Source organism: Callospermophilus lateralis, unplaced genomic scaffold (genome assembly GCF_048772815.1).
Source record: "Callospermophilus lateralis isolate mCalLat2 unplaced genomic scaffold, mCalLat2.hap1 Scaffold_93, whole genome shotgun sequence".
Classification (NCBI taxonomy): Eukaryota; Metazoa; Chordata; class Mammalia; order Rodentia; family Sciuridae; genus Callospermophilus; species Callospermophilus lateralis.
In genome coordinates, this window is record NW_027517451.1 from 1,588,725 (window position 1) to 1,616,723 (window position 27,999).

The 27,999-nt window shown below is 39.1% G+C and overlaps 1 pseudogene; it reads right to left on the minus strand.

Moving 5' to 3' along the window:
• Positions 1 to 13,482: 13,482 nt before the first annotated feature.
• On the minus strand, positions 13,483 to 27,644 carry LOC143388467 (hexokinase-2-like; annotated as a pseudogene).
• Positions 27,645 to 27,999: the final 355 nt, after the last annotated feature.

Sequence of the window (27,999 nt, forward strand, 5' to 3'; positions counted from 1 at the left end):
TAATTGTTTCAGTTCTCTACTTCATTTTGCTAGTATATATTGTCCAAAAGCAAACGTACGAGCTACCATATTCATTCAGTGTAGTGAAAACATGTACATATTCTGTGGCATATAAAGTTTGTAAATGTTTAAAGGAAAATAAAACTGGAAACTACTGAAGGCATAATTTACATATTTTCAATACCTCCTTTACAGAAAATAAACTACAGTATGCAAGCTCACACATGTTCACTAAATTGCATTTTTGCATAGCTATTTATCACTGAACTATTCTGAAAATTAAACAATTCTTAAAAATTTGATCATCACAAATGATTAGGAAAGAAACAAATAAAAACCTTCTAAATTACACATGATTTACAAAAAAAAAAAAAACAAAAAAAAACAAAAAAAAAACTAAACACTTAGCAACCCCAGTTAATAGTGCAGGACTAGAGTGTATGAAGAAATATCTGCCTTCACCATTGTCATCCTTCATGTTCATGACTTATCCATGTTGTTTCCATTTGTTATTATTGCTTCATACTAAATAGTCAGCAGAAGCCAACTGCATTTCCCAAAGTGGATCAGTGTGCTTGTTTGGATCTCCCTTTGTGAAGTCGAAGTTCTGATCTATGCCACAAGCACCAAGGCAATCCATGCTGATGAGTGACTAGAAATGGCTTCTTCATTCCAGTCCTCACTGAGGAGAAAGTTTCCATTATCTCCTTCAACATCTTCACTCTATCAATTTGACAGGGGCAGGCAGTTCCACACTTGACTGATTTCACTGTGGAACAGTATTCTACTCACCCAACTGTTTCTAATATGAAAGAAAAATAAAAAATAATCAAACCTGGAGAAAATTTCTTGTTTGCACATACATAAGTGCCACCTTTTATTCTTTCTTTTAATTGTTGTTTGAACTTACCTGTAACATAATCACTGCAAAGGAAGTGGCAGAGTAAAAGATCATAGGTAGAGCCTAAATTCTAAGGTATTAGATAAAATAAGGTAATTTTTAGCAGCTGGAAAGGAAAAAACAGAATACAAAGGAAAGTTCTATCTTGGGTGGCTTTTTGATCGTGGATGTGGCACATTTGCTCACCTTGCAAAGACCGGATACCATTTTGGCATCTTGACTTCTTCCTGCAGCTTTGTTCTGGCAACTAGCAGCTTAGAAACTCACCCAACATGCACATATTGGGACTGTGAGAGTTTTTTTTCCTCCTGTCCTTTTGTGAGTTTTTTCTATCTCTATGGAGCAGAAGAACATGCTCGAAAAAAGACAAGGTATAAACTGGCATTTTCTGGCAGCCAGTAAGTCTGCTTCTGAGAAGAAAAGTCTCCAAGGTAACATGAATAGATGTCAGAAACAAACTTAAGAACAAAAATGGAGAAAACCATGGAAATTGCTTGGGCATTAATTTCTAGAAGTAGTCACTTACAATAGTTTTTTTTTTCCTCCAGAATTTTTCTTAATTCTGCAAGAAGAGCCTTCTCATGCAAATAGAACTCCTGCTATGCAGAAACAAGCTCTGGCCCATGAATACCCTGGATTCAGTTCTGTTCATAAGCTTGGCCCCTCAGGCTGATTGTGCTGCTCACACTGAGCAGTGACCTTTAGGGAAACTGGATCACTGCCACAAGGAAACTGAATCTTTCTTTTTCTATCTTTTCTATTCCTTGTACATTTTTATATACATTTGTGATAACTGCACCTGTGAACAGTCATTCAAAATGCAAGGAGTTACCCATGTCTGAGAGAGAAGAACATTATAAGCAAATAATAGTAAAATCTCCAAATTATGTTGTGAAACATTTCATTAAGAATGTGTTTGGTTTGTGTCACTACAAAACTATTTTACAGAGAAGGAATAGGAAGGAGGGGGCAATTGGGAAACTCTTGGGGAGAAAAACAAGAGTTACAAAAATAAACACTTGTGACACAGACACTTAAGCTCACATTTTCCAGATACAGTGGAGGACATATGGCCACAGGTATCACATCACCAGTCAATGACCACAGTCCTCTGATACTAATCTTAGACTAGTCAACAGAAAACCCAAAGTATCCATTTTCTTTTCTCACAATGACAAAAACAATTCAAAACTTCTTTTTTCAGATACTTAGGATAATTTTCTCAACTACCTTCAAATTACAGAGTAGGCAAAAAAGGGATTGAGTGAGTGACCCTACTGAAAGGAATAAATTGTTGTCCAATATTTGCTATTTTTGTTTTTCCTTTTTAGCTATAATACTTGTTCTGATGTTTATACTTGTTTGGTCTTAATAAGCGGCATTAATGCAGGTGGTTTTCTTAGTAGAGTGGAATATATATATGAATAGGCACAATTATTAACGTGGTCAAGTATTTTGTCCTGGTGACAAAAACCTAACCCAAATGTTCTTTCCATTACTATCAATCTCTACAGTGATGTCCCACTTGCTTATCACTTCAATAAATATGTTCTAAGATTCTAGAGGTCTGGATAATCTTTTACTATTGATAATCTTTCTACAGGAAGAGATGAATTGCCCTGAGTAAATTGTAATAGTGGATCATTGTCTCTTTGCAAGCAGCCAAGATGTTTTTGCATTCTCTGAGACTTTAAATAAAAATTGAAAACCATGATGTTATAATGGAGGAAACATCTTTCTTGTTTTTTTAAAAAAATAATCCATTTACATTAATCTTTACATATTGGGGATGTTTGTGTATTTCTTTTTGAAGAAGTAATATTTAAATTTTTGTTTGATTTAATCTCATGTATTTGGAGAAATTTATCGTATGCTAATGGCTTTTTAGCTTATAGAGATTTTTTAAACATTTTGATTAAGTCAGCAATATTCTCACTTTTGTATTTACTATCAAGTTTTGTTAGTTATCAAAGTGTTAAGTTTTCCAGTTTTGGGAAACTTAATTGAAGTATTAAGGTAAATATGTGAATATTTTAAAATTCCTTTTATAACCAAGACAAAAGTATTGGGATATACAAATGGGACTTTTTAAATTATGGAAAGAACACTTAACAAAGGATCTACCCTCTTAGCAGGTTTTTAAGAGCCAGGAGTGTATTATTGTGTAAAGGAACATGTTGTATAGCAGATCTCAGATTCTTAGTCTCCATAACTGATATTTCATACAATCTGATTATCAGTCCTCCCTTATTTTCTGGTAACAGTATTCTATTCTTCTATGACTATTTTAGATACCTTATGAAAGCAAGGTTATGAATTATTTGCTCTTCCGTGACTTTCGTATTCCTTTTAAGACTGAATAATATTCACATTATATATGTGCCACATATTTTAATCCACTTACCCGTCAGTGGATGTTTTTATTGTTTCCACATCTTGACTATTGAGGCTAGTTTTGTAAGGAACATAAAAAACAAATACTTCTTCAAGAAGATTGTTTCATTTAATTTATATAAATATCCAAAAGTGGAATTTCTAGATCATAGTATACTTCTAATTTTAATTATTTGAATAATTTCTTTAATGTTTTCCACAGCTAATGTGTCATTTTGCATTCTTACCAATTGTGGAGTGTTTCTAGTGTGTGTGTGTGCATCCATGTTAACAGATAATATTTCCTAATACTTCTAGAGATAATGGTAATATTGTTTTGTGTTTTAGATTTGTGTTTTTGTAATAATTAGTGACATTGATCATGTTTACATATATCTGTTGGCAATCTGTCTTTGGAAAAATATCTGTTCAAGTTCTGAGTTTTTAGTTGGAATACTAGGTTTTTTATGTTTGACTATTGAATTGTAGGATTAACTATTTTTGGAAATTAACCCCTATTGCATGAATGGTTTACGAATGCCTTTCATTTTACACGTTGTCATTTTCTCCATTGACTTTCCCATCCCCCTTTTGTTGTGCAGAGCATTTTAGTTTGCTGCACTCTTGTCTGCTTTTCGATTACATGCCTCTCCATTTGGTGACATATAAGAAATTGTTCCCAAGACCAATCTTTATAGCAGCCTATGTTAATCTGGTTACAACTTAAATGGGATACAAATACTACAATATCTGTTTTCCTTATGTTTAGTTATTGATGTCAGAATGTGCAACTATTTATCTTGTGTGCCCATTATCATATATTTTAATTATAGTTATTTTAATACTGTAAGTCTCTGCCTTGTTAGAATTAAGTGATTTATCCACCACCATTACAACAGTACAGTATTTATTTGTATATTTCTCATTACCAATGCATTTTATGCTTGCTTAGGGTCCTGTGTTACTGTTACTATCCTTTGGTTTCAAACTGGAGGAAAAACAGAATTTTTTAAAAAAAATTTAAATGGAATTTAAATTTTTAAATTTTTAAATTTTTAAATTTTTTTAAAAATTTTAAATGGAATAAAATAAATTTATTCCATTTATTCTAAAGTAGTATTGATGAAAAATAAAGTTTTTGTTTATCTTTGAATATCTTTATCTCATTTTCATATTTAAAAGACAATTTGTTATGAGTAGAATTTTTGTTTGGCCATTGTTTTCCTTTGGCGTTTTATAAACAATTGTCCTGATTTCTTTTACAGCATGCAAAGTTTTGGTTGGAAAATCTGTTGGTAGTCATGTGGACATAAACTTGTATGCAGCAAGTTGCTTCTCTTGTGCTGCTTTCAAAATTCTCTGTATTTAACTTTTAACAATGTGAATATGTCTTAGTGTGAAGTTCTTTGGATACTTATTATTTAAGGTACTTTTGACTTTATGGATCTGGATGTACATTTCTTTTACTAGACTTGAAAAGTTTTCAAGTATTATTTCTTTAAATACATTTTAGTTTCTTCCTCTCTATCACTTGCTCTCTTGCTCTTGCTCTTCATTCTGAGATTCTCATAATGCATATATTAATCTTATTTATTATATTCCATAAGTCATAAATTCCTATGCTTACTTCATTCTTCTTTTATTTTCCCTTTTCCTTTTTGCTTCATTAACTGAAATAACTTCCAGTAATCTGTTTTTGAGTTTAGTGAGGTTTTTCCTTATATCAGATATAATCCTCTCTTAAGCCCTGTAGTAAATTTTTAGTTCACTAATTAAATTCTTCAGCTCTTAGATGGTTATTTTAAATTTCTTGTCATTAAATCATATTTATTTAATTTAAAATGGGTTATTGGAGATTTATTTATTTTATCCTTTTGAAGGAACATATTTTTTTTGTTTCTTTTTCTTCATTCTTTGTATTGGTATTTGTACATGATACAAAATGACTATTTCTGCCTGTCTTCATAGACAGGCCTCATACAGGTAAATAAATAACTTCACTAGTCAGTCCAACCAGAGATTCTGGAAGCTTCTTAAACCTTCCTCCTAGATGAATCCACTTTCTTTGTTGTTAGTGGTCTCCAGAAACTTAGAACATGCCAGGGCCTATCATGTTCTGAAGACAAGTGAGACCAAAGTCAGCTTCTTGGTCAGCTCCTCAAAAGTTGAATTATGGATGCTTCTACAATTCTTTCCCTCCACAGGTAGCTGGTGAGACCTGAGATCTTTTTCTTTCTTTCTTTCTTTCTTTCTTTCTTTCTTTCTTTCTTTCTTTCTTTCTTTCTTTCTTTCTCTTTTTGCTCTGTTAACAAAGAGCTGGTTCATAGAATTTGTAACAACTAGCTACAATGTCAAACCACCATCCTAGTTCTGACTGGCCCCCAAGGCCATTAGAAACTAAAAATATGCTGGTTCCATTTAGTATTCTCAGATAGACTAGATAGAAAACAGTGTTTTGAGAAGCCATCTGAAAAATGAGGGTGTCATATATGTCATCTAATATTTTCCTCCTATGGAGTTAGTGGAATTTGGATATTATCTCCCACTTATATTAAACTCTTCTAGCTGCTTGGTTCTACAGTTAATCCAAACCATTGCTTTGGTCTTGGTAGTTACTAGCATATATGGAGCCCAATTATCTCTCTAAGGCAGCTAAGTTGGCTTATCCCTTGGGAAGGAACTACTTTCCCTATTAGGAATGCTACAAATGCAATTCAACTCCTCTGCTTCTCGGGAGAAGCTGAAGGTTAGGAGTTTCTTCAAGATTATTTCACATTGAGGTGAGATTGAGGGTAATGGAAAAATGATATCTCTTCTTTTCCTAGTAGTTTCGCATGGTTGGATTTGTCCCTGCTGAGTTCTAGCTTACTAATTTCTAGATTGGTCAAAAAAGGAACTGATTCCTCCATTGCTGTTGAACTGCTGTATCCTCTGTGTGAGGAAAAGTGCTGAGTCTCTAATGCACCATTTTGTTGACATCACTTTCATTTGGGAATTTTTTTATAATATGTAAATTGTCAGGAAGTTCATGAAAAAATACAAATAAACAATAAAATATCAAAATTTAATATATTAATATAAAAATACAATTTGATTTCAAATACTTTTAAAATAGTTTCTAATAGAAAATATTAATTCTTGAAAGTGTTAAAAATCAATTCCACTGAACTTTAAGAAAGGAGCACATGTCATTTTACTCTCATGCTTGAAAAAATTCTTGAGCAAGAGAAGCACATAAGATTAAAATGATTGCATAAAAAACTAAGAAAACCTAAGTGCAAAACACTTTTAAAAAGGGAAAAAATAATTCAAATCATTATGATTAGAGTAGTGTGTTCTAAGGGATTCCTAAAGAATTCTAAACACAACAAGAAGAAATCCAAATACCTGAAGTAGACATAAGCTTCTCACCACACAATATTTCTCTCTCAACCAACACAAGCATTTTTGACCTAAACAAGTAGGCAGTTAGCCATTGAGGATTTCAGGTAAGGAACGTGGGGTATTAGCATAGAACGGGGGTGGGGAGTGGGGCAGGGAGCAGAAACCACAAAAGAGAAAGCTCAAGATGGACAAGACCACTTCTGGTTACAGAGAAAACAAATAATTTAGAAAAATGGAACTTCACGATTTCTACTTGGCATCCTTAGAGTTACTGTTTGCAGAAAGTAGGTAAAGGTTGAGAGAGGGCATGAAAACATATTTGCTAATAATAAGAACTATAATTTTTGAAATAAAAATATGGTTAAATTAATCAATGAAATAAACATGATTAAAGATAAAGCTAATAATCTTAAGATATCCTAAAAAGTAGAAAAAAAAAGATCACAATAGAAAAATGGGCACAGAAAAAAATGGGGAGTGGGGCAAGATGTGATATAACAAATATCACAGTATAATTCAGATATCTGTTCTAAAGGAAGATAACAAAAGCATTGAGAACAATATTGAACAATTTTTTGACATTCAGATCAATTTTCCTGAGCTACTGTGTGATATACATGTTCAATTAAAAAAATCACCAAGTGCACAATGACATGAATGAAAACAAAGCAAAAGACAGAGAGAATTCCAGGAATCCTGGTAGTTCTGGAAAAGATTACTAAAAGCAACAATAACTGATATTTGAAACTTCATCAGTAATAGGAAATGCTTCAAAAATAGAAAAATATTCTTTCAGTCCATGATAAAAGCAAGAATATTTTTTTGTAGAAGAATATAGTTAGCAAGTAAATTAAAATGAAAGTGTTGAAAAGTATAGACAAATGGAATAATATTTTTAATGGAAGGATTTTGAGAATTTTCTTTCTGTGAATTCCACCTGAAAGTCAATAGCCAATAGTTAAGTGTATTAGAGTAAAATTGAAAGAAAGTAACATGAGATACAAAAAAAAATATTGTAAATATACCAGAAAAAAGAAATTCAAAGGAAAATCTTAAATCTGACACTATAACCTAGAACTGAGTATACCATCCAATAAAATAAATTCAAAAAATATTTAATTTTGGCACAGTAACTTAAGATAAATAGAAAAAATTAAAGACTTGAACAAACATCACAATACCACTCTGAAAAATAAAAATAAATTTTAAATTAAAGCCAAAAGATGGGGAGCTGATTATCTAAATCATTGTGTTTATATATATGGCAGAATTAACAAGTCAGTATTAATAGGAATAATTGAAGTTAAAGAAAAATTTTCTAATTGATACTGAAAATATGAATGTGCAAGAATATGATATCCTGAATTAAATGTTATTTTAAAATTTAGGCAAGTTAATATGAATTTTTACAAAATTCCTTGATCATATTTATCTCTGTAGTTTCTATATTTCAAAGAACATTTTACAAATGATATTTTTAATGAATATTTCAGATTTTGTTTGTAAATATGGACAATATTAACAAATGTAATAGAGTAAAATAGTTTAGGGAACTTTTCAAAACAATGCTGAAGAGTGTTAATTGTTCATTTAGACACATTTATTCAAGTATAAGGTAGTTTTATGCATGTGATGATGCATTGAAATATTTAGAAGTATTTTTTGCTTTCAAGGAATTCACTAAATAGGTTGACCACTTTAATAATGCTGGATCAAATTATAATTTGACTGCTATATCTACTTAAAAAAATCAACAGGACTTTCCAGGATGGTTGAGTAGCTGCAAACTTTGCATGTCATACCTAAAGTGTCAGAAAATTTTCTCTCGTTATGCAAAAATTCATGAATAATCAGGTCAAGACAGTATGCAAAAAGATTATCAGACTGTGAAACTAAGGGAAGGCCTATTAGGCATAAGCTGTACACCTGTTTGCTGTTTCTACCTTTAAATGATTTGTCATTCTGTTTATAAAATCTCATCACAATTGAGAGTTCTGATTGAAGGATTGCAGTGTCTTTAAGTAAATACTACTCCAAAATAAAGTATATTTGCCCAAATAATTTGTAAAAATCTGACCTATGCTTGAATATTATATGGGGTTATTCTGTTTAGAACATATATTTTTAAATATATATAACTGAACATATATAAAACATCAACTAATTCTAACCAGAAAATCTGTGAACTTTTAAGTATTGCAGACACTATTAATTTATGCCCCATCCTATGCTTGGCAAAATATTCACTTCAAATATGAATATAGTTTCACCTTTAAACTGAGGCATGTAGCTTGCAAGAGTATTTGAATAGTAGAGTCTTATTATATTTTATCTTTTTACATATTACTCATATACATGTTTTTGCTAAGACTATACCTCAAAGTAGAAATATTTATTTCTGTTTCCTTGTACATATTTTCTGCCTATTGAAATAATAGGAGTTTAATGCGTGAAATACAAGGTGTTGACTGTGTGTGTGTGTCTGTGTATATATGTGCATTGCATTTACATAGGTCAGTGATAAAGTGTGGGAAGGCCAGAAGAAACTGGAAAAGGAGGTCCCAGCCAAGCAGCTGAGCTTTAGAAAAAATTCTTAACAGAGCAGGATTTTTTTTCCTTGTACTTTGATTGCTTATTTATTTTATATTTTCCTTTATTCACAAACCTCTATCCTGAGACACTTGTAGGTTTACCCTCCTATTTCAACAATTTTTAATTGTATATGGAAATCTAAGTAATTATATACTCTTGCAAGTCCTCACAATTATGAAGCTGATTTTTATATTTATGTAGATACTTTTATTATCAGATAAATTTTATACATATAATAATTCTCCTTAAATTTTACTAAAGTTATGTTTCATATTTTAAAGCTATATTTCAGCCTAACTTTTTCTATTAAAAATTTTAAAATGGTAGTGTATTTTTCAGTTTCTAACTTTTTTGCCATTATTATATTTTAATGTTAGTACTCGTTTAGAAAGTTGAAACCACATATTATCATTCCCCTAGAATTTTTATATTCTCATTAATATGCTCCAATCCCTATTATTTAATTCTGAAAATGTAAGAATTGTGCATATATTATAGGTACTTAAAAATATTTTTAAGAAATAGAGGTAGTTTTATATTCATTTAATAAAACAAGTAGAAAGGATTTATTATATGCCAAATGGCTGGTATTGTGTGTTTATCACTTTTCATTATATAGTGCTGTGTAACATATATATGCAAATTATGCATTGAATAGAATAAATAGTAGACTGTTCTTTTTATCATAGTTTTCATGAGTGTGATTCTTAAAGTGTGAGATGCTTTATATATGTATACAAATGCTCTTATAGTAAAGCAGATAGGGCATAAACATTAAAGACGTTTAGAATCCTGTATATCTTGTGGGAAAGTGAGCCAATTTAATGAGGTAGAACAAGGAATAGGGATAGATTTGAGGACCACCAAAAATAATTTGAAAGTAAATAATCAGACTAGCAATCATAACCTGGAGTTTGGAGAAGAGTATATCAGAGAGTCAAAAAAAAAAAGAAGGCTAAAATGTCAGAAAAATTGAAGAAATAAACTTTTGAAGCTGAAATAATAATTTATTAGAATTTTGAGACTATAAACATAAAAATATTATGTAATAGCTGAAAATGACCACAGGAATAATAATATTGTACTCCACAAACTAAGAAAGTTTACACCCAATGAATGCTTTTTAAAGTCTTGAATCACAGTATTAATCTTTACAGAATGGAATGCATAACTAAAAAATTCCAGATTTTCTTGTATTTTGTAGAATTGTTTGGTTTCTGCTAGGTGTAGTTCTAAGTGACCTTGCCTGTTATTGCAATGTGTCATTTTGTCCTCATTTGTATTCCCTACTAAACATCTGCTTCCTTAATATAAAAGATCGCTGTCATTTAAGTTCTTTTAAACTACACCACCTTTAATGTCTGTTTTACAATCTATTTGATTAGTAAAATCTAAAGTTATTTGATTGCTCTTAATAGGCCTGATTTTGAACCTTACTTACCTGAGTACAAGTTAATCTTTGTCTACTGTGATGTGTTCCAGGCTAGAGGTATGATATTTTATTTTTGCTAATCTAAATAAAAAATAGTAAACTATAACTTTTGTAATTCTAGTATTTTTATGTTAGTTATTGTATAACATTTACAGTTGAATGTCCTGGAAATTTATACTGAAGGAATACCAAAAGACCCAGTTATATTTTTGAGGCCTCATGTCACAAAATATAGTTTTAGCTGAACTCTAAACATTTCATCTTGATGGTTTATTGATTTGGAGTAGTAGAAATCCAGAATATAACTGAACAGATAAATTCAGATTTTACTGCACTCCTGCTACCAATTGAATAGGTGGCAAATAAAATTTAAATAAAATATAATCAAATCAACAAAGAGCTAATTAAATCTGTTAATGATTATAGCACTGGTTACCATCAAACTCCTTGATCAATCCCAAACTGTAAACTACTGGTCAACTCTCCTCTTTAACTATGTAAGTAATGCTATTTTTTAAAAATGATATACAAACAGGATTTTAATCCTGAAAGAAAATTAACAATCATTTTTCTCAATAGACTCATGGCTTGATTTTACACTGTTTCTCACCTTTTATCTTAATGGAGACAGGAGATTGTTCAATTTGGTAATTAAAGTAATAGTAATTGAAAATTCAAGTGATTTCTTTCCATTTCCTTCTCAAATTAAATATCCTAAAAAATGGATTGTTCAATCTTATCAGTCCTGTAACATCAAAAGAATAACAAGGTGATAATTTAAATCATTGATTACAAACAAGTGTGACCTTATTCTTCAGGGTATTTACCATTATTATTTACTAGGAAGTTGTAAACTATATATTTCACCTTTAATAATTTTAGACTGTGACTGCATGAAGTATTCAAATTATTTCTTTTATATTGCCTAAAGAAAATTAGATTCATATAATATAAAAAACCTACCACTGGGATAGGAATCAATTAATTGTAGCCTACTAGTTTTAGTACAGACACTCATTGTTGTTGAACTCTGTTCTTCCTTGAAAGTGTAGGTCTAAATGATCTCCTGGCTATAAAAAATACAGTTCAAAAACCTTTTAGATTTATGTCCTCATCTCTAAAATGGGTTTACTTGTTTAACTAATGAGATTACTGTGAGGCCTAGAAATTGTACAAGGAGAATAGTTACCTCAATGATGAACTATGCTGACTTATATCAAGTAGGAGAATATATACCTTCTGTGTAGAATAATCTGAGACCATTATTACTTGTCAATTTTGAAAATTGAATTATTCCCTGTATATTCTCTTGTATGACTTGCATTTGGTCCTTTTGTAGTATTATTTTTGGTACACATATTTTGCAAAGAAAATGTGTAAAAGGAATGTGAGCACTTTCAAAGTTATTAAAATATGTAACTATTATTGCTAAATTAATTAATATTTTACAATTGGGTAAAATGCAATTTTCATGCTGGTATATAAGTTGCATCTGCAGAATTCTTAATATATTCAATTACATGTGTTTTCAGGTAATTGTACGGTGAGAAATGGGAAGTTAGCTAGGCTGTCCCTGATCTGTATGCATACATGCAAAATTGAAAGATAAGGTTCAGATGCACATTGGTCTGTTGCAGTGCAGGTATATCTATTTTTTGAAGATACCTCAACGAGAGTCAGTTTTATTTTCTCCGGTATTCTGCTTTACCATTTTGTTCTTTTTCTGTCCTGGCTCATTTCCCAGAGATAGATTAAATTGACAACCTTAGGGCCCTGATCACAAACTCAGATTAGTGCTCCTCCCACTGGACCACACTCACTCTTCCTGAGAGTGACAGGAAATTTTAAAAGAAGGTCCTCATTCTGCTTTGTACAGGGAAGGTAGAACACTGTCACTACAAAACATATCCAAACCCAAAGGAACTTCACTGTCTACTCATTTGGAAATAATAAAGACAGTGGCCATGCCAGCATGTGGCATTTCCAGCTGTAGAACACATTCATGTCCCTTCTCTCATTGCTGTCCCTGGGTCTTCAGGACAAGCATTAACTCACTAGCATTATACTCCTGCTTGATTTCCATTCCCCACACTGCATTCTGCTTGTGTCCTTTTTATGAAATATGTGCACATAAAATTGTAGTGAGAAAATAAACCCTATTTTATAAAGAAAACTATTTTAGAGACCTGGAATCATCTCCATACCCATCAACTGAGCAGACTCTATTCACTGGTGCAGATGCCCTTGGGGCCCACTCAGGTCAGTAACCCAGTTCCTGGTCTATGCTTTGAGAGTAACCATAGCATTAATTTTTTAAGGGCTCTGAAATTCACCATTCTAATTTGGAACAGAGTTTTCTGCCATTAGACCAGAGGACAGAGGCTTCACTCTAACAAGCCACAGCATAGCATGCTTCTTCCCTGCCTGATGTTTACTTAGTCCTTGATAGAGTGAAGCCTGCCCTCTTTAATCAATCCTCATTGCCTGATTGTTGTAACCAGCAGTGAAGAAGAATCCCCAAGCCAAGCATGGATGCTTCATCACATTATTTTCCTCTGCACATTTTAATTTACATCCTATGATCGGGTATCTTTCTTGTTCTATTTGACCTAAAAATACAACAATATCCCTGTTCATGGCCCCATGCCATGCTCAGCACCAGCTTTCATGTGTGAGCCACTAGACTGACTTGTGTGAGCCCTGCTCTGATCTCACTTGAGCTGTGAAATCCATCAGCTTGTCTGTCCATGAGAAATACATAGGACATGACCGCATCCTCCTCCAAACCCTAAATAAACTCTCACCTCTCAATCTGAGACAAGAACTTTGTTTCAAATATTCCCCTTGTCTTGAGCAGTTCTGATATGCGGCTGCGGAAGAGCAGCCCATGCTTGGTAAAAGTGATAAGGATGTTACAGACAATCTCGCCAAGTACATGCCACTGATCATCTTCTCAAACCTGCAGTTCATGGAGGTTAAATAGAAAGGTGGTGGGATGTGTTGAGACAGAACGGAAAGCGGAGGGCAGCATGGTGGGAAAGGAATGCCACTTAATTCACTTTGAGCAGGATTCCTAGTGTCCTCTCACACTGATCCTCCACCTTCAGCAAAACTGAGCATGTGCTCTCTGCTCACACCCTCCCCTCACCCGACCACCACCACCACCACTCATGAAGCTTTGTGATGTTGGCCCTTGACCAGTTCTGGCAAGAGAGGGTGCTTGATGCTGGATGGCTGGGGGAGGAAGAAAGGATTTACTCCTGTGTGGGTGCCCCAGAAATGCTGTTTTACCCTGGGAGCAGCAGTGGTCCACTCATCATTTGTCCCTCACAGACTCAGCCCTAGGTTTTGATACCACCCCCACCTCCACTTTCCCAGGCCTCAAGGTGGAAGCAGCTTCCTCACGATTACTAACTCAGAACTTTCTAAGAAACCCATTGTCATCTCAAGATAATAAGCTTCCTTGCAAATGCTATGGTGGAGACTCCGATCACTCATTGCTGTCCATTCTGGGATACAAGACCCTCACCTAGTTGGGTGCCTACCTCTGTTTGCCCAGGTTGAGCAAAAGATTATCCACAGCCTTGTGAAATTCTGTGTGGAAGTCGTCCAGGCATCCATTGTCCCTGAAGCCCCCCAACTCCATGTTGACGCACATCCGCCCCTCTTCTCCATCCACCCCTCTTCTCCATCCACCCGCTCCACGTTGCACATCTCCTCTATGTAGCAGGCATTGCTACCCATGCCTGCCAATCACAGGGACACCAGGTCTCACTCAGCTCAAGCCTCCCACCCATCCAAGGCTTTGCCCCCCACCTCTGTGGGGAGGATGGTTGACAACCATACCAACAATGAGGCCAACCTCACAGTGAGGGTCTTCATAGCCACAGGTCATCATAGTTCCAACTGTGTCATTAACCACACCCACCACGTCCAGGTCAAACTCCTAAGAAGGCAGAAGCAGATGCCTAGTCCACAAGTTAACCCCAACATTCTCCCTTCAGACATTTGCAAGGACACTTACATGTATATAAAATACATCTCAAATGCTGTGACTCACTCCCTTATTTCATGTGAGGCTCACTCAAGGCTTGCATGAAGACTTCCCTGCCGCAGTCCCGCTGCAGCAGAATAACCGGGGGGTGACGAATAACTTGTGTACGTTGATGCAGCAGGAGTGAGAGCCGTTTATTGTAGGATCTGAGCGATATTTATACATTTTACACAGCTTATCTAATTAGCATTAAATAGATACAGCAGTCAACCAATAAGGAATCTCCACACTTAATGGCTCACTTTTGTTACTTCACAAACCACTCCCTCTGGCATTTTGCCAGGCACCATCCAGACTTGTTTACAGACTCTAACATTTCTCTGGCAAAATAACAGGTGCCAATCTGACTTGTTTACAGACCTTAACACTTCCCTAGTTGTGCTGCTATTAAGATTGCCACTTCCCTGCTCACTTTACCTGCTCTCCTTGTCCAACTTCATTTATCTTAGCCCTTAATAACAGTTGCCATTGGATGATGGGTTTATGTTTGAGAACAAACGTTCTTTTCTTTTGTTTTGTTTTGCTGTCATTCCTGAATCCCCACACCCAGAACAGAGCTTTATGCACAGTGGACATTCAACCATTGTGAGCTGAATGATTACATCAATTTTCCTGCCAGCCAAAGCAACTGCACTCAATGTTGCCCCTCACAGATCACTTCAGGCATCAATGAATCAAGTCATGGAGTCTCCTTTACCTCTCGCCTGTGGATCGCTTCCTTCAGCAGGGTGACCATGTCCTCACCCTCGCATCCAGATGCCTTGAAGCCTTTGGTCCACTTAAGGAGGATACTCTAAAAAGCACAGAGAAGACCTCAGAGAAGGGCTGCGGTGTCATTTCTGGGCTCTCAACCTCTTAAACTAGACAGATTCCCTGGAGTAACTAGCTATATCACCTACCAGTGATACTCAATCTAAGGTTGTCCCTAAGGTTGTTGCTTGGATTTACTGAGTACTTCCTGTGCACCAATGCTGGTGCATGATATATGCTACACCATTTAATCCCCACAGCCATCTTTGGAGAACATTTATCATGATCACACCCACCTTTTACAGGTAACCCAGGCACCCATGTGACTTGCCTAGGCCTAGTTTGAAGCTAGGAGCAGGACTCAACTCCAGACCTGCTGACTCCAATTAATGGCTCATAAGCACTGTGCAAATGTCCCAACACATGTTTCCTTCACTGGGTAAAGCAGTTTTGCCCTTTCCCTGTCCTTCACTTAAATCAGAAGGGCCAGTACATCTCTTAATGTTTCATACTTCCATATCCAGTGAACGAGCACCTGGCCACAGCTGGGGAAGTGTCTAGGCCTTACACTCCTCCACATTTCTCAGTGAGAAAGCTCTCTAAGGCTTCTCAGAGTCCTCTGTGGGCCCATCTTTAATGTGGCCCTTGACCATGTCACAGGGCCATCTGGAAGTTGATGCCTGGTGGCTTTGCATGTGGGAGAAATCTTTGTTCACTTGAGCCCTCTGTGCTGCTGAACACCAGGAACCAGTGTCAGCACTCCCAGATCCATTTCCCAAGAGGCTGGACCCACCAGTGGACTATGTGCTCACTACTGCCCACTTGCATGGTGTCCCCAGGCATTGCTTGGTGGTTCATGCCCATCACCTTGGCATCTCATCCACCTGGATGTGTCATACCATGATCAGATCCCAAAAGACTCAGAAGAACAAAGTGCATCCCTGTGGAGCCTTGGTTTACACACTCACATCCAGACAAGTGTGTGCTCACCTCCACCCATCTCTCTCATCTGCACATTAGCTTCATATCTCTGGCAAAAGTTCGGTGCTTTAAAATTTATAGAATGTTCAAGTAACATCACTTCAGGTAATCCTTATAAAAAGACACGAACAGGCCCCAACAGCTGGGGAGACTTGTCCAAGGCCAGTGGCAAGTAAGCACAGCCAGAGGCCCTCAGGCCTCCTGAGCACCTGCTAATACCTCATCATCAGGATAACCTCATTGGCTAACAGATAGAATTGTCTTTCCCTTTGTTTGCTGTTCATTTTTATGATCTTAGACATAACATGTGCTCCTTACAGAAAATTGGAACATACAGGTTAAGATCCAGCAGGATGACTGTTCTATTCAGATAGACAACTTCTATTCAGATAGAAACAGTTATCATACCCAATAAAATATATAAATACATGTTGGTATGAAAAGATAGTGTCTGTTTAAAATAAAATAAAATAAAAATTTGTAGGAAAAGTCTGGAAGGACTTTGTTGGAATGTTATTTTTACTTTTCTATTAATCATTTATTCTTCTTTTCTATATAATATAGATATTATAATTCTCAAAAAATTACAAATAAATAAGTAAAACCTCTCCCCATCAAGTCATTCTTCTAATTTGCTCCAAGTACTCCTCACCTCCTCCAGGACTGCACTCAGATCATCATCTCACTGTGAGTCTTCAGGGCTGTAGTATCTCATTGCCATGGTCCAAACAGCAGCTCTTACTTTTCTGAGCTTGCTTCAACAGCCCAGTTTGGAAGCATCTAAGGCAGGAACCATCCTTTTGCACCTGGAAACTGCATCCACAGCACCATAACCCTGCAGCATGCATGCAGGTTTCTACATGACTGGCTAAGTAAGAGAGGAACCACTGTTCAAATAAAAATACTCTAATATTGAAGCCATCAGCCCAGATCCCAGCATTGCCTACTCAGCTGTCCTCCATCTCTTTATGTACTCCTGTCCAGAACATCTGGGAACACCAGATCTTCAATCCCTCTTTCATTCGGGAATGAGAGGCAAAGGTGAGTCTAGAAAGACCAGAGCTTCCACATTTACAGGAGACAAAATAAAAATGCCTGAGCCTGTAAGAGCCTCAGGAGCAGGAGAGAGAATTTGAGCTCACGGTCTCAAGACATCAGAAAAACAGAATTCAAATAGTGGCTTGGCTACTCTCAAGCTAGATGACCTGGAGCAAGGCACCAAGTACCTTTGTAGACCTTATCTTCTGTACTGAAAATTGGGCATATGAACACTTAACATAGATAGTTGCCATGAGGATTGAATGAGATAATGCACATAGGAAGCTAAATGTATTATGTGGCATACAAATAAGTGCTTAAAATATGTGAGTTTAATGTTTTGTTTTAGCATCACCATCATCATTCTTCCAAAGAAAGTTGGATCCTAACTAACCCACTTAACCTTCACCAGCCTCAACCATCTTACTCTTATAAATAGGCCCATCCTCCCCAAGGGTCACTAGTGCCCTCCTTTAACTCATTAAGGTCAATAAAGCCCATAGGAGAGCCCTGTGGGAAGGCACTGTTACCTCATCCAAGCTGTTCTGCTGGCAGGGGAAGGAGAAGGTAAAACCCAGAGGCAGAGACACACCCTTCATGCCCATGTACTCCAGGAAGTCAGTGATGCACTGGACAATGTGGTCAAAGAGCTGTGGGGAGAAATTGGAGCACTAAGAAAGAGGCCCTGGCCTAGATGGGCTGCCCCCAACAAGGCCTCAGCAGGAGCTCAAGGTTTCCATCCAGAAGAAATGAAATCTCAGACACAAACCCAGAGAGCAGCCTGGGCCTGGGGCCCACAAACCTTCTCCAGGTCCATGGGTAAACAAGGAAAGAGCTGTCATTGAAAGCAAGAAGCTTCCTGGGCCCTCCTGGAGGCTCCATGCTGCTCATCTCATTGCCTGTGCCATGCATGTCCTCCTGTGGGATGGAGTAGATCTTGTTGTGCATCTCTACTCCTTGCTGCTTCCCATTTTGCACACGCACCATCAGGACCTGGAAATTGGTTCCTCCAAGGTCCAAGGCCAAGAAGTCCCCTTTCTCTGGAAAACAAATCCAAGGAGGAAATGAGCTGGGGTGACAAAGAGTGACAGTTTATGTACCTTCCCCTGAACAGGGGCCACTCTACAGCTTCAGCAGCCTCAGGGGGTGATGGAGTGTGAGCTCTATTTAATGATGAAGAAAAATGATGCCCCAGGATGAGATCTCTGCTGGCTCCTTAGTGACTCTCAAATGAGTCCACATGCTGGGGGCCCAGAATTCAAAGAGAGCACTGCAGAGCTCTGGGGATGCTGATATAGTACATTTAAAACTATCTAAATACGCTATTTGTGCCAAATCAAATACCACCTTAGGTTCGATTCCAGACTAGAGAAGGAAAAAGAGAGTGTAATTCTTTAAAAGAATTAGAAGGAAAATCTTTTAAAATGAGAAAAACTTCCACCATTAGGCAATTTCAGTGTGCCACAAGCCTCACACACAGTCCCCATCCAACACTTAGGCCATCCTAAGGGATACAGTTCATTCCTTTCTTATGGATGATCAAAATCTGGCTGAGCTGGACAACATTACTTATGTAGAATCACATCAGTAGAAAAAGGGAGCAGGGATCAAACCCTATACTGGAACCTATACTAACTGCTACATTGGCCTGCTCAGCAATCATTTTCTCTGAATTGGGAAAAGACCTCCATTTATTAGTTTGCAAGACCTACAAGAGTGTTTATAGTAACCTTTTTCTGTAAAGGGACAGACAGGAAACATTTTAAGCTTCGTGGACCACATAGTCTTACTGCAAACACTCAACTCTGCCGGGGTAGTACAAATCAGTCATGAATGCTGTACAAACCAATGGGCATAGCTGTGTGCTGATAAAACTTTATTCACAAAAACAGGCATAGGCCAAACCTGGCCCAGGTAGTACAGTATACTGAACCTTGACCCGGACCAAGTGATGGTTGTGAGCAGTGGCTCTGGTACCTAAATTCCAGAATTTGAATCCCAGCTCTGACATTTGCTAGTAGTGTGAACTTGGGCAAGTTTCTTAACTTCTCAGGCCTCTGTTTTTTGCCACATACAGCAGTTTGTTAATACACAAAAGTAACTACTAATCTTTAATAGCTAACAAATATTAACGGAATTAATAGGCATTAAATGTGTTGATACATAGTAGGTACCAGTAAATACTGTTTGATTTTAGCTGAGATATGTCTGGTTGACTCTAGTATTATAGTAATATAGCTTCAAAAACAGGTGGCAGTTCAAATGTCCAAGGCTAATGCTAACTGAGCTACCCAAGCATCAATGCTAGGACAAATGCCTGCTAGGTGAGCATCTCTGCTGCATACCTGTGCCATTGGGGGTAGCACACAAGTAGGTGGGCAGCATCTTCACAGGGGCGATGGAGTGTGTCTCCTTGTTCAGACCTCACTCCATTTCAAGCTTCATCCTCCTTTTGACGTCCAGCAACTGCTCATGGCTCAGTTTTAGAGGCTCCAGGGTCTTCTGGTGGGCTCTTTGTTGATCAGCCAGTTGGTAAGTCACTGCAGTCACCATGGCTGCCCCTTTGCCGCTGCCATCCTCAGAGCAGAGGAAGCAAATGTCCCAGTCAGGCACCAGCCAACGTACAACCTTGTGAAGACACTTGGCAAAACTGTAGCCACCCAGGTGAGATAAGAGACAGGTGTCCACAGTTAAGGTCAGTGGTATAAATGGTTGCACAGTGACTCACTGCTTCAGCCCAAAAGTTGGGCCTGCAAGAGCAGAGGCTTCCCTAAGCCTTCTCCCTCCACTCTTTCCCATGTTAGGAATCCCTGTATAAAAACTCAGATGACCGCCCTGGTGGGGTTTATCCCCAATGAAAGGAAAGGACACTTCTAGCAAAACACTGTTCCCTACGTGCAGTCACAAGAAATCTCCTCTGCCCAGGAGATTGCAATCAGCCTCTGCAGTCTAATAGAATCAGGTGGCTCTAACATTACCCATTTTTCATGTTTCATAACTCATTTTATTTGAATATGTTACTTCTTCTGCACTTTCGCCTCTCTTTTGCCAATTTCTGCCAACCATCTCAAGGTATCTGAACAACTAAAGATAACATCTTATGTTTGGCAAGAAACTCTCCAGGTGATGACTGCTTTGAGGTATCGCTCTGCTACTCCAAGTGTGGTCCATGAGCCAACTGCCTCCACTGGAGGCTGTGAGATGCAGGATCTCAGGCTCACCTCAGACCTTCTGAACCAGAATCTGCCTCTTAAGATCCCCATATGATTCATGTGCACATTAACTAAAGTTTGGGAGGCACTGAGCTAGGAGATTAGGGGGCCTCAGAGCTGAGACCTTCCACAGTGACCAGCTCAGTTAATGATGACATATTGACCTGGCACTCATGTTAGGAGAAATTAAGTGAGTGCAACAAGAGGCTTCTTCCAGGTCCCAACTGAAACTTGAATGTCTGGATATATATAACCCAAGGGATCAAAACATGCAGCGTGGCATCAATTCAATACCCAAATCAGAGGCTGGTAACCCCAAGTGCTGAGATGGTCCCTGGCAGAATACATAGCAATTAGAACCACCAAGAATCATAAGAGTAAATACTGAAACTCTGTCTTATAAATAAGAGGGTGGCCAAGAAGAGTACCCAGCAGCCAGGGGAGCTCTGAGTCAACAGCAGCCTTCAGAAATCACCTCCACCCACACCAGGAATGACATCCTCCAGTAGCCGCTTGCTCTGTTGGGAACTATAATTCTACAAAGACCCCCCAACACCTTGGGATGAAAAACAGAGCTGCCCTATGGAGTCACCAGGGCCCAGGTACTCTTGGACCTCCTTAACTCCTGGGCCCAACATGCTGACTCACTGAAGGTGTTTCTTGTAGACGAAGCCATCAACCCCAATGGTGGAGCACAGCCTATCCTCGCCCTTGCTCTCCTTGATACGCTGCAGCACAGCAGCCAGGGTGGTTGCACACAGGTTGGCTGAGCATGTGGACACAATCTGGCAGATCCGGTGAGTGGCCACACAGTCCTCCTGCAATGGATTCAGACCCAGCCGCACCAGCACCTGGTAGGCCTTCCGGATGCCATCCTTATCACGGGGAACGAGAAAGATAGTGTGTGGGCACTTGTCTGACCCACTGTGGCCAACAGGAGGAGGGTATGGGTTGACAAGGAAGCCCATCAGCTCCAGCCAACCCCATCTATCAGTGAGGACAGCATATCTTATGACCTTGCTACCTGTTTGTGAGCAGGGTCGGGACAACAAAGAGGGAATACAATGCAACATCACCACCCTGAGGTATCTTTCCCAGACATCACACACACACACACACACACACACACACACACACACACACACACAAACACACACACTCACATACAGTACTACCCTGGCTCATTTTTCCCCCAGTAAAAAAAAACAGTATTTCTTTTCTGTGTGCTAATATGAAGATAAGACCTGGTTCATGGACCTTCTGCACTCTTTGCATTTGCAGTTTGCTTGTCTTAGGGTAAACAGACAGAATCTCTGCCTCTATAGAGTCACCTCTAAACATGTGAATCCAGCTGTGGTGCCCATTTGTTCTCTCTAAAGCAGCCAGAGTTTGTCTGTGTCTGAAGATGGTGGGAAAGGGTAGGTGATTTGACACCATAAGTGCCCTTCTCAGGGGAACCAAATGCCTCACTAGATTGAGTACTACCATCCCCTTGGGGTGTAGCAACTTTAGCCACTGTTTAAAAGTTCCACTCAGAACAAAGTCCTTGGAATGCTTTCACTGCTCCTTTTGGCACTGAAATCACTTCCTCTGTCTACCTGGTTCCTCAACTAATAGGACCCCCTCTATTCACACGAGGAAATAGCAAGAATGGAAAACTAGCCCCAGCTATCAGGATACCATGGGCCATCCTCACTCCCACTCCCCAGCTGGACTATGAGTGTGTGAATATATCTGTGGGCATTCAAGCACCTATTTTTCTGTTTTGAAGTAGGGCTCAGGGTAGTCCCTTTTGAGAACTGCTGATAAGAAAAGAAATGTCAGAAATTCAGGAGAAGAACAAGGAGATAGATGCAAACAAGTGTTAAGGTGCCCTCGTTAATGCCTCCAAAATTTAACCCAGTGCAACAGCCCAAGTCCCTGCATGTTCAGGCCAACTGTTCCCAGAACCCTGAGTCACTTTGGTAGCATCACCCTCAAAATCCACAGGAGCACAGACAAGTAAGTAGAGTGAATTCACAGGCCCACCATGGGCCACCTTCAAGACCCTCTTGTGGCCAGGTGACATGGCACATGCCTATAATCTCAGCAGCTTGAGAGCCTGAGGCAGAAGGATCATGAGTTTAAAGCCAGCCTGAGCAACTTAGTGAGGCTCTACGCAACTCAGCGAGACCTTATTTCTAAACAAAATATTTTAAAAAGAGCTAGGGATGTGGCTTAGTGGTTAAGCACCCCTGAGTTCAATCCCTAGTACCACCACCCCCCAAAAAAAGACAATCATGTGGACCTCCTGCTCAAAGAGTCAAAAGCCAATGCCCCATCCATGTTCCCCAAATGCCTCTCCCTATAACCAGACACTCGGTTATGGGGAGAGGCATTGGGACCAGAAACTTACTCTTCAATATCTGAGACATCTTTGGTTTCAAAGCTGCCTGTGATAAGCAGTTCTGGGCTGAGCTTCCCCTAGAACAGCAGCTCTTCCTTGGCCATCTTCACCAGGATGAGCCTTACCAGCTTCCCCATGTATATCCCACTGATCATCTTCTCAAACCTGCAGGGAAATATAGATCAAAGCAATAATACCCCCTCACCGTCCATGAATGCACAACTTTCCTAGGGAGGCAAGACACAAATATGTAAGATTCAGCATGCTTTAGAGGTCAACATGATTAAAGATTAACTTATTCAGGTGTGTGTCGACGTGACAACTGGGGGCGCTGCAGGAACTGTGGGATTGGGACTGACCCTCAGGCTGGTGAGTCTTGAACAATGGGGAAAAACAGGACTTAAACAGATGAAACAACCAGGGAGTATAGAACATTCTGGAACAGACTGAATTTTAGGTAATTTAATTTTGTGTAGGAGAATGTTTTTTAAAATTTCTTCTCTCCAAAAAAAAAAAAAAAAAAAAAAAAAAAAAAAAAAAAACAACTTCTTTGAAATAAAATCTCATGTAGAGTCCCAATATTTTTTTTCAAGAGAAAAAAAAATTTAACCTTATTAAATATAGGGCACAAGCCTCTTACAGGCGATTTGTGGATTCCTGAGAAAATGGTGGGGTTGGGGGACAAGTTGGGGCAGGAAGATAGTGAGGCAAGATTACAAGACCAAGTTGGAACAGATCTCAAAGAGTCTGGGGGTAAACACAATGGAAGTTTCTGAGCAGGCTGGTGATAGAAGAAACATGTTTTAGAAAGGCAGAGATCAGCTCCCAACCTGAGGCAGTTTTGTAACTTAATTTTGCAGCACTAGGTGACACTGTTTCCTTTAGAAGTCTTTCCGGCGATGACTATGTGGCAGAGGAAATTCAATCTCTTTTGGGCAAAGAAGACCCATTGGTCTCTCAGAAAGCCTCTGGGTCTTAGAGAAAGGAGGCTCCTAGGGCTACTGGTACTGTCTAGGACTGGCTTCAGTGACAAGGAGGCCCAGAGCAGGGGTGTGGAAGGGAGTTGGACATTACCTACAAAGAGACAACTCAGGACAAGTCAGGAAGCATTGGAGCTAAGGGACAGGTGGCAGCATTTGTTCTGAGCACAAGGCACATTGAAAATGTCAAAGTAACAACATGGGCACCTGCCTTGGGAGTAACCTGGCTTTAACAGTGAGGATTCTACATCTTCACATGTGAATCTAGTTCTATGGGAGCTAAGGGAAACACCCCCAGGGCAAGCGGGTCTCTACAGTGTGATGTCATCGCTCATGATTTTGGGGCTACCTCAGCTGATAATTTGAAAGATGACTCCCCAATCTTTTTTTTTTTATGGATAAACCAGGAATATGCTGTCAAGACCTGGCTGGCAATTTTGTCTTTTGATGCTTCAAAGGGTACAGGGCTCTTTGGAATGACATGGGTGTGTCTCATTATTGGAGGCAGGCATTGAGTGAGTGACTTCTGAGCTCATAAACCTCTGGTCACCTATGGCTGACACAACCAGTATGTTCCTAAGTTCAGGTAAATGGACTCACATTCCAACACGTAAAAAAAAGCTTATGACTTAATGAAACCAAGCTTTGAGGAAGAAAGGACTCCCCAGTAAAGCAAAAGGCTGCCCACCACTGACCTGGTTTATAGGGCTAGTTTTCCTTTCTAAGTAGAGATCTGTGTGAAAAGACTTCCCAAAACAGTCCCAACACCAAGAAGACCAGAGAGATGCTGCATTGCTCAAAATGTTTTGTAACTATGTTTAGTGCTTGCAGCAATCCTGTCTCAACATCTTCAGAGACATTTGGCCAATGTGAGAATGAAATAAGGTTGTGTAATAGTCGAAAGTAACATAAAACCAAGTCTGGCCTGGCTGGAGTGTAGAACATTCAGGACACAAAATGCTGGGGCCTTTTATCCGATCTACTTCAAGATTATGGTTGGGCCACAGACCCAGTATGGAGCCCAAAAAGGCTTCTGAGAAGCCAGCTTTTCCATAAGCCTTAGTCAGTCTGCAGCTGAAGCAGGAGGCCCTGGGACTCTGTGGGTTGGCAGTGAGCAGCCATATGATATAACCTGGTCCTTTGTGGGGTGCAGTGGTTGGGAGCTACTAAGGGGCTTTCAAGAACTAGGATATGGCCTTCCAAAGTGAATGTGCTGAAGGATAATGGGGTTTATTACTCGCGCTGGTTTTAGAGCCCTCTCAGCAATTTATATTCCCAAATGTTCCCATAATTGGTGGGTGCCTTGGCAAACTTTGGGTGACAAAGTAAGACTACAGAGATGACCTGAAAACAAATCCCCTGTCCCTGAGCAGCCCCAACCTCAGTTCCCAACACACCCCCCAACCCCGCCATCCAAAGGCCCACTCACAGTTGCTTCCCAGGGTTCAGTGAACCCATGTCGATCTCTGGGTCAAACTCCGTGTGGATGTCATTGAGCGCGCCATCGTCCCCAAAGGCCCCCCACTCCATGTTGATACACATCCGCCCCTCATCGCACTCCACAATGTCGATGTGGCGCATTTCCTCCATGTAGCAGGCATTGCTGCCAGTGCCTGACCAAAGCAAGGAACTGCTCAAGCACCTCCCTACACGTCCCTCCCCTGCCCCCATCTTCCTCTTACCCTACTGTCCAAGGCTGCTCCATATTAGGATCCCTTCCTGCAGACTCCTGGGCTACCCAATATATGATCCAGAACTCTACTACCCTACCCCCAGCTCCACAAGCCTTGGCTTGGCCCTCCAAAGCAACTACATCATTATCTTCAAATATAACCCAGTCTACAGGTCACTCCCTTCTTTTCAGCCTACTCTCCCTACTGCACATCCGGCTCTCACACCCAGAGCTCACTCACCCACAATGAGACCAATCTCATAGTCTGGTCATCATAACCACAAGTCATCATGGTCCCAACTGTGTCATTCACCACAGTCACAATGTCAATATCAAAGTCCTGTAGGGATGAAATGGAGGGTTCTGACCTTCACCATCACAGAAGGGATGGATACAGGATGTAAAGATGGAAAAAGAGCAGCAAGACACACAGCTCAAGTGCAACGGGCTTACTAACCCAACTCAGAGCCAAGGAAGGTTCGAGCTGGAAAGCTAGATCCACACCCGAGTGAATATCGGGCAACTCACTCCCACCCTGCTTGTTCTCATTGTGGAGAACCATTTTCCTGACACCAGCACTGTGGTCTAATTTGTAGCCATTACTGCACTAAGAAAAGTCAATCTTGTTGGCTTCTTCTACTTCTCTTTCTTCTCCCTCTCACCTCCCTCTTCTTCCTTCTCTCTCCCTCCCTCCCTTTCTCTTTTTCTCTCTCTCCCTCCCACTCCTATGACAGAACTTTATTTTGTCCACTCTCTGCCCCATTCTACCGTCATGTCACCATCATGCCAACTTCCTTACTTGAAATGATATGAAGTCTTCTTCAGGACTGAAGGGTTTTCTTGCACCAAGACTAAGATTACTTTCCACCATGTTAATCTCAAAACCCCAAAGGCATCTCATCATATATAAAATTACTGGGTAACAGCAGAGAAGAAGAATACCTCCCCTTAAGCTCTACAAAAGCTTCTCAGGCTGAGTTTGAGCACAGACTTCAGAGTGAATCCCAAAGGGCCTGCACACCCGAGGTCCCACCACTCCACACTCACCCCTCTTCGCTGAATGGCCTTCCAGATCAGAGCCACCACGTCTTTGCCTTTTACACCACTGGACTTGAAGCCCTTGGTCCATGAGACCAGGAAACTCTGCTACAAAACAACCAAGGAATGAATATTGATTTTCTACAATTAAAACACAGGCCACATTTTGCCAAGCATCATTAGTAGAGCTCTCTGATGCCCAGCTAAAGTCATCATTGAATTTGTAGACTGTCTCCTGACTAGCGGAGGAAAAAGAAACTCAGGCTCCTCCCAGGTTCAGGAAAGGAGATCAAATGAGTGATGCCTTCATGATTTACCACCTCAAAGAAACAGAAGGAGCAAGCTATATACTTGCCAAAATAAGATGTGTATATCCTTGAATCATTAACTCACAAAGCATCCTTCTTTCAAGACCTTTCATCAAAACACTCAGGATCAAAAGAGTTCCTAGCTTCTCATTCCTGTCACCCTGGGTGAGATTGGGACACTGTGCAATGGGTGTGAAATGCAGAGTAACAAAGAGCACCCACCTCCCCGATACTTTTTCACCCCTCAACACCTCCACACATGCACAGTCACCTGGAGCCCAGAACTCTCAATACTGAATCCTTAGCTATAAAATCCTTCAGTGCTACTGCCGATACCACAGCAACAGATGGCCACCAGGGAGTTCTTCCCAGTCCTCCCAGCCCCAGGAGCGAAGCAATGCAGCAAGTCTTCTGAAGAACCCATCTTACTTCATCTAGCTTAGTCTGGTGGCAGGGGAATGAGAAGGTAAAGCCCAATGGGAGCTTCCTGTCTTTGATTTGGAGCTTATTCATGAAGTTGGCCAGGCATTCAGTAATGTGGTCAAATAGCTAAGGACACATGATACAGGAAGATGAGCAGGCAGAATGGCACAGAAATTAAGACCTTGGGCTCGCAAATAAATTAGTTGAATTTGTACCAGATCCTCTTCCTACCCTCTGAGTCTTCATTTGCTTTTCATCAAAGAAATGGGAATGTAACTGGACTGCCCACAAACAGTTCCTCAAATGATTAAAAGAGTCAGTTCATATAAGGGCTTAATACTAGTTAGTACTCATTAAAAGCTGTCCTACATTTAGACCATTTATCTAAATATCTGTCAAAATAACCCTGAGAGGAAGGGGAAAATCGTGACCAAAGTTATCAGAAAGTCCACGCATGCCCTACAAATAGGACATC